At 40.0% G+C, this 8,387-nt stretch overlaps 1 pseudogene; it reads left to right on the top strand.

Annotated features, from left to right (window-relative positions):
• Positions 1 to 6,885, top strand: part of LOC131999262 (centromere protein K-like) — an 89,994-nt pseudogene extending 83,109 nt beyond the window's left edge.
• The last annotated feature ends 1,502 nt before the right edge of the window (positions 6,886 to 8,387 follow it).

Genomic DNA, 8,387 nt, shown 5'->3' with positions numbered 1-8,387 from the left:
ATATTTTTTTTTTAAATTTTTTATTTTTTATAAACATATATTTTTATTTTAATACAGGCAATTTAAAGGATCCGTCATCCAGTCATTGAGAAGTAGAATCTCTTAATAGTGACTCAAACCAGTAAGACATTTAATGGCTTTTTCCTGCTTTGTTGAAGATTATTTGACCATTGAGTTGAGGGTTTACATCTGGACTCTCTGCTCTGTTCCATTGGTCTATGTATCCGTTTTTGTACCAGTACCATGCTGTCTTGGTGATCACAGCTTGTGGTAAAGCTAGAAATCAGGTAACATGATGCCTGATACTTTTTACAGCTTTGTTTCTCTTTTTTTTTTTAAATAAAATTATATTTATTTATTTGGCAGAGAGAGAGAGAGAGAGAGAGACATCACAAGTAGGCAGAGAGGCAGGCAGAGTGAGAGGGGGAAGCAGGCTCCCCACTGAGCAGAGAGCCTGATACGGAGCTCCATCCCAGGACCCTGAGATCATGACCTGGGCTGAAGGTAGAGGCTTGACCCACTGAACCACCAAAGCATCCCTGTTTTTCTTTTTCAACATTTTAAAACATTTCCATAGCAATCTGGAATCTTCTCTGGTTTTTCTATAGTGTCATGTGAATATCTTTTCCCATTCCGTGTGTTTTCTCTTTGTTTTGTTGACTATTTCCTTTACTGTGCAGAAGATTTTTATCTTGATGAAGTCCCAAAATTTCAGTTTCAGTTGTGTTTCCTTTGCTTTTGGAGACATGTCTTGAAAAAAGTTGCTGGGGCTGATGTCAAAAAAGATTCTGACTTTGTTCTCCTCTAGGATTTTGAAGGATTTCTGTCTTACATCCACTTTGAGTTTATCTTTGTGTATGGTGTAAGAGAATGGTCGAATTTCATTCTTTCATTCTTCTATACATAGTTGTCCAATTCTACCAACACCATTTATTGAATAGATGGACTTTATTTTTCCCACTGGATATTTTTTCCTGCTTTGTTGAAGATTATTTGACCATAGAGTTGAGGGTCCATATCTGGACTCTACTATGTTCCATTAGTTTATATGTCATGTCAGTACCATGTTGTCTTAATGATCACAGCTTTGTAAGAAGGCTTGAAATCAGGCAAAGAGGTGCCCCCAGTTTTGTTTTTCTTTTTCAACATTTCCTTAGCAGTTTGGGGTATTTTCTGGTTCCATACAAATTTTAGGATTGTTTGTTCCAGGACTTTGAAAAATGCCAGTGGAATTTGGATCAGGATGATATTGAAAATATAGATTGCTCTGGGTAGTATAGACATTTTGACAATGTTTATTTTTCCAATCCCTGAGAATGGAATGTTTTCCCAACTTTTTGTGTCTTCTTCTATTTCTTTCATGAGTGCTCTGTAGTTCCTCCAGTATAGATCTTTTATCTCTTTGGTTAGGTTTACTCCAAGATATCTTATTGTTCTTGGTGCTATAGTAAATGGAATTGATTCTCTAATTTCTCTTTCTATATTTTCATTGTTAGTGTATAAGAAAGCAATTGATTTCTGTACATTGATTTTGTACACATTACTGAATTGTTGCATGAGTTCTAGTAATTTCAGGGGTGGTCAGTGTGGGGACTCCTTAAGAAATTAAAAATAGTGTTTCCTTACGACCCTGAAATTGCACTATTGGTGTTTACCCCAATGATACAGATGTATTGAAAAGAAGGGCCACATATACCTAATGTTCATAGGAGCAGTGGCCACATTTGCCAAACTGTGAAAAGACCCAAGATGCCCTTCAATCGACAAATAGATACAGAAGACATGGCCCACTTATATAATGGAATATTACGCAGCCATCAGAAAGGATGAATACCCAACTTTTGTAACAACATGGACAGGACTGGAGGAGATTGATTATGCTGAGTGAAAAAAGTCAAGTAGAGAGAGTCAACTATCATACGGTTTCACTTACTTGTGGAACATAAGGGATAACATGGAGGAAATTAGGAGAAGGAAAGACAAGTGAATTGGGGTCAATTGGAGGGGAAGATGAAGCATGAAAGACTTCAGACTCTGAGAAACAAACTGAGGGTTTTAATGCGGAGTAGGGGAGGAATGGGTGAGTCTGTTGGTAGGTATTAGGGAGGGCACATAGGGCCTGGACCACTGAGTGTGGTGCATAAACAATGAATCTTGGAACATTAAAAAAGCAAAATAAAATTTAATAAGCAAAATAAAAAATAAAAATAAAATTGTCAAAAGCTAAAAAATATTAAAAAAATTCTTTCTGTCAAAAACAAACAACAAAAAAAAACAAAAATCTTTTAATGGCTTAACAAAAGATGCAAGAGGTGTCCAGGGATCACAGAGATGACACAGTGTCTATGATCCCAAAGTTTATTCCTGAAATTAGTCTAAAAAGCAAAAATCTTTGTTGTACAGGTGGTAAAGATGGTATAGTGAACATGGTATCCCCAGGCTTCCATGAAACTGTGGCATACTTCCAACCACAAGCCTGCTATTCAGTGATACTGGACAGGGAGTTCTAGAATGGATTTTAAACACTAATAAGCAACAGAGGTTGAAATGACAAAAGTGCCTATGAGTTGGAACCTCTCATGACAAACATCTCTGAGGGCTAGCATAGCCAGACAGAGAATGAAACTCAGATCCCCTGTCTATATTATTGCCCACCATGGTGTAACCTTGTAGAGACCAAAAAGAATGTTCTCACTGGTCACAAAACCAAGCTCTTATGACACAGAATGAGACAAATGGAAAAAAAAATAACAGTTTTATCTAAGCCTTGCGTCTCTTGGAGCCACACTAATACCTAAAAAGATATGCTGCAGGTTGGGGACTGATTGTAGTTTTACAAGGTACTTAAATACACAGAAGTATTTTTGAGGTTGGTGGGAGAGCTAGTGTCAATCTAAACCATTCCATGACCAACTTATCACAGTAGTCTTCTTGAGGTGGCAAGTGCTCTAACTACTTTTAAGTGCTTTACCCATATAGCTTTGTAGCTTTGGTTTCCAAGATATCCCTTAGCAATAAAAAGACATACCACATGAAGGACAAAAGAAAGGAAAACAAAGACTGTCTCATGGAAGAAATGGATCAGTAATCAAAACATTGGTACCAAATTCAACCAAAGAATCACCAGGCCCAAGGATCTAGTTCCACACATATTTTCTTCTGCAAATCTAAATTTAGAAAGATAGAAAAGGGACTCTATACATTCTTTCTCCATTGGACTCTCTCTGCAGATAGAGATTACAGCAGGTGTCAGATGTCCCAGGATCTCTCAGCTGCAGCAGTGTCCAGCAAATGATGTTCAGTGAGTCAAAATGTCCTACTGACTACACCATCTGTTGGGGAATGACAACCTCTGTCTCCTCAAAGGTCCATCTAGATGGCCTAAGAATAAAACTGACATGAGACAGATTAATAGGAGAAAATGGAATTTAATAGGCATATGTATGAGAAATTCACATAGACATGGGAATTCCAAAACAGTCAAAAAAATGAGGCAAATATGTCATTCTGAACCAAGGAGAATGGGGTAGGGTCTGGGATTTCAGAAGAAAAAACACACTTTACAGGAAAATAAGAAGAACATATTTTTGGTCATTAGATGTTTGTTCTATTATGCAGATTCACATAAAATGTATCTCTTTTAATAACTCTATTCTGAGGAAAAAAATCCAATTTATATTTTTCTGTGTGATTAAGGGAGAGACAAGTTTCTCTTCGGCCCATATGATGTCAAGTATCTTCAGCTCAAAATAACCCACATTCTGTGGTAAATTCTGGGGGTTCTGTCCTGAACCCCTTTACTCCTTCTTTAGAGGGTAGCATAAGGGATGGATGTATTGTGCCAGGTGGGGAATGAAAGTCCTTCAATACTCTAAAATTCCTACAAAGGTTTGCATCTCTTTCACATTCTTAGGGGTTGGATAGGCTGGCAGATTATTAACCATAGCTTTGGGGACAATATGAGTCATATCCAACCAGACAACACCCAAAGCCTTACAGCAGTGTCTGTATTTTGAGTTTTCTGTGGGTTCATTTCCAATTCTCTTCCTGGAAGATGCTCCAGGAAAGCCTACAATGTTCTGAAGTAAAGGCAATTCTTTACATGTTAACAGTATATTTTCTTTATTTTTTTAAGATTTTATTTATTTATTTGACAGACAGAGAATATAAGTAGGCAGAGAGGCAGGCAGAGAGAGAGGGGGAAGCAGGCTTCCTGTTGAGCAGAGAGCTCAAAGCGGGGCTCAATCCCAGGACCCTGGGATAATACCTGAGCTGAAGACAGAGGCTTTAACCCACTGAGACACCCAGGTGCCCCAACATTATATTTTCAATATAATGGGTTCATATCACTGATGTGTGGAAGGAGAACAGGGATAAATCCCAGACTATCATCCCACGACATACTGTGGGTATGCAGGTAGTTTTGGGGGAGCACTTGAAATATTTATCATTGTCCCTTCCACATGAAAGCAAAGTGACCTTAGTTATTAGTTATGACCTGTCTCCCATGAGTCTTCTGGAATATGAAGTAATTTTACAAGAACACTTTTTGTGAAAGCATTAGAGAAAATAATACTCTGTAAGTAATAAAAGACAAGAATAGCCATGGTTAGGGGGCCCTGGGTAGCTCAGTGGGTTGAACCTCTGCCTTTGGCTCAGGTCATGATCTCAGGGTTCTGGGATAGAGCCCAACATCAGGCTCTCTGTTTGGCAGGGAGCCTGCTTTCCCCTTTTTCTCTGCCTGCCTCTATGCCAACTTGTGATCTCTCTCTCTCTGTCTATCAAATAAATAAATAAAATCTTAAAAGAAAAAGAATGCCCATGGTTAAAGATATGGTGAGAGTTTCTTATACACCTGGTAAAACAGAAACTTAATTTTTCTGGGTAAATAAAGAAAAACAAAACCTCTTTGTTAATAATTTCTCATCAAGAGCAGACCAATCATCCAAGAAAATCTTGTCTTTTTTAAAAGATTTCATTTATTTCTTTGACACAGAGAGAGAGAGAGAGTCCAACCAGGGGAGCAGCAGAGGGATATGGAGAAGACGGCTATCTGCAGAGCAGGGAGATGGGCATGGGACTCTATTCCAGGGCCCTGGAATCATAACCTGAGCCGAAGGCAGATGTTTAATGACTGAGCCACCCAGGTGCACACAAAAGTTTGTCTTTTTAATATAGAGAATTCAATCTTATATCAGCATATTTTTTCTTTTTTTTTAAATTTATTTTTTATTTTCAGCATAACAGTATTCATTATTTTTGAACCACACTCAGTGCTCCATGCAATCCGTGCCCTCTATAATACCCACCACCTGGTACCCCAACCTCCCACCCCCTCCCGCCCCTTCAAAACCCTCAGATTGTTTTTCAGAGTCCATAGTCTCTCACGGTTTACCTCCCCTTCCAATTTCCCCCAACTCCCTTCTCCTCTCTAAGACCCCATGTCCTCCATGATATTTGTTATGCTCCACAAATAAGTGAAACCATATAATAATTGACTCTCTCTGCTTGACTTATTTCACTCAGCTTAATCTCTTCCAGTCCAGTCCATGTTGCTACAAAAGTTGGGTATTCGTCCTTTCTGATGGAGGCATAATACTCCATAGTGTATATGGACCACATCTTCCTTACCCATTCATGTGTTGAAGGGCATCTTGGTTCTTTCCACAGTTTGGCGACCATGGCCATTGCTGCTATAAACATTGGGGGTACAGATGGCCCTTCTTTTCATGACATCTGTATCTTTGGGGTAAATACCCAGGAGTGCAATAGCAGGGTCATAGGGAAGTTCTATTTTTAATTTCTTGAGGAATCTCCACACTGTTCTCCAAAGAGGCTGCACCAACTTGCATTCCCACCAGCAGTGGAAGAGGGTTCCCTTTTCTCCACATCCTCTCCAACACATGTTGTTTCCTGTCTTGCTAATTCTGGCCATTCTAACTGGTACAAGGTGATATCTCAATGTAGTTTTATTATTTTATTTTATTTTTTTAAAAGATTTTATTCATTTATTGGACAGAGAGAGAGAGAGAGATCACAAGTAGGCAGAGAGGCAGGCAGAGAGAAAGGAAGGGAAGCAGGCACCCTGCTGAGCAGAGAGCCCAATGCGGGGCTCGATCCCAGCACCCCGGGATCATGACCCGAGCCGAAGGCAGAGGCTTTAACCCACTGAGCCACCCAGGCGCCCCTCAATGTAGTTTTAATTTGAATCTCCATGATGGCTAGTGATGATGAACATTTTTTCATGTGTCTGATAGCCATTTGTATGTCTTTATTGGAGAAGTGTCTGTCCATATCTTCTGCCCATTTTTTGATATGATTGTATATTTTTCTTTTTAAAAGACTTTATTTATTAGAGAAAGAGCAAGAGCATATGTGAGAGCAGGAAAAAGTATAGCGACAGGCAAAGGGAGAGGAAGAAGCAGATTCCCTACTGACCAGGGAGCCTGACCCAGGGCTTCATCCCAGAACTCTGGGATCATGACCTGAGCTGAAAGAAGACACTCAACTGACTGAGCCACCCAGGTGACCCCAGATTTAATTTTTAAGTAATCTCTACACCCAATGTGATGCTCAAACTCACAACCCCAAGATCAAGAGTTGCATGCTCCTCCAACTGAGCAGCAAGGCACCCAGCAGTCTTCATTTTTAACAGCCCACACCATCATTTTTTCCCCTTCTGTCTCTGTGTGCAATACTTTTTTCTTGAGTTGTTCATATTTCCAAGACATGATAAGATTGGTAATTTAAGGGACAGATAAAGGATGCAAGTTTTCATTGCAAAGAGTTTTGGGGATAATTGCTATTTACAATTTTTCTTTCCAGGAGGCGGGTCAGGATGTAAGAGGAGTAGGAAACCCTATTTCAGCTGGTCCCCTAAGTTGAGCTAAATATCTTCCAAGGCACTGTGAGCACCCACGAAAGCAGCCTGAGATGTAAGATTATACACTTCTGGAACTCTACAGGGGCAGTGGAGAGGTACAGAAGAGTTGGGAGTTCATGGACTGATATTGGAGGATAAACAAAAGAGGGAGAGAACCACCAGAAGCAATCCATTGGGACATAATACCCTAATATAAAAGTGTCCTGCACTTAGGGACAAGCATTAGCTTGGAGACTGGTGGATGCAAGACAGGAAGGGATTAATAACAACACTCAAAAAACCCAAAGGGACTTAAGGGACAATTGTAGGGATGGGATGGCTGCAGGCACAGACCTAAGTCCACAGTCCCAGGATGGCCACAGCCAGTGCCAGCTGCACCTGAGAGAGCTTGGCATGAGCTGCAGCCCTGGTTCTTGGGTTTGTAGCCACCATAGCCACCTCTGCTGTGTCCATCCACCACTACCCAGGCTGAATGCATCCCCACGCATGCCTGACAGAGACTGATGCAGGCTCCATTTGGCAGTCCTTGGGTCTGCAGCCATTCACTGCCTCCACCCCAGTTGGGGCTAAGTGCATCCTGCATGGCTATGGGCTCCAGAGAGCTGTCCCTGGAGTGGCAGCCACAATGACCACGTTCTCTTAGACTGCTATTGTTCATGCTTTTGGTGGTATGGGAGTACAGAGACAAGCAGGGGCCTTGGGAAACCATGGAGATGGTGATCATGGCTGTGCACCACCTGTAGGACGTTGCAGTATTCAACAGAGTTTGCAGAGGGGGTGTCTGTATGTTCTGGACCATTCAGAGGGGAGCAGACTATGTCTTCTTTCTGAGGTGGAGGTCTGGGTGTGGACAATTTACTTTGCTCTGACTCTCCAAAAAGGTGCAAAAAGATGCCAAAGAATAAAACCTCCAGAGAGCAGAAGCCTGAAAAACCGGTTTCCACAGAGCCCAGTCCCTTCACAGGGGGCAGGGCAACTCAGCTGAAGCAAGATCAACCAAAAAAAATGCAGAAGGTTCTCCCCAAGAATACAAACCAAAAGAACAAGAGGACAACAATGACAGGGTTCCCATAAAACAGTAAAACCCCAACACCAGGGGAAAACAAAATATTAAGTTCCTGCTATGAACAGTCTACAGCCTGTTCATAGATAAACATTTTCTCTCTTTTTTAAAAATTCATTCTCATTATTCTTATAATTTTCTTTTTAACCTACTTACTACTTCAACTCAATGTTTAATACAACATATTTCAAAGTAACTTTTAAACTTGAACTTTTTTCATACATATAACTTTGTTTCTTTATCCTTTTTAAAAATATGTATAGCTATAAGCTTCAAGGTAGTCCTTATTCCCTAGTCAGTTCTACCCATATATGTATGTATATATATGTACATAATATGTATATACCCATATGTATATGTTTATATATATATATACATATATATATATGTGTGTGTGTATATGTATATATATGTATATATATATGTGTATATGTATATATA

Source organism: Mustela nigripes, chromosome 13, assembly GCF_022355385.1.
Source record: "Mustela nigripes isolate SB6536 chromosome 13, MUSNIG.SB6536, whole genome shotgun sequence".
In the NCBI taxonomy this organism is placed as follows: domain Eukaryota; kingdom Metazoa; phylum Chordata; class Mammalia; order Carnivora; family Mustelidae; genus Mustela; species Mustela nigripes.
Note: the sequence above shows the minus strand (reverse complement) of the source record. Positions and strands in the feature narration are given on the sequence as shown.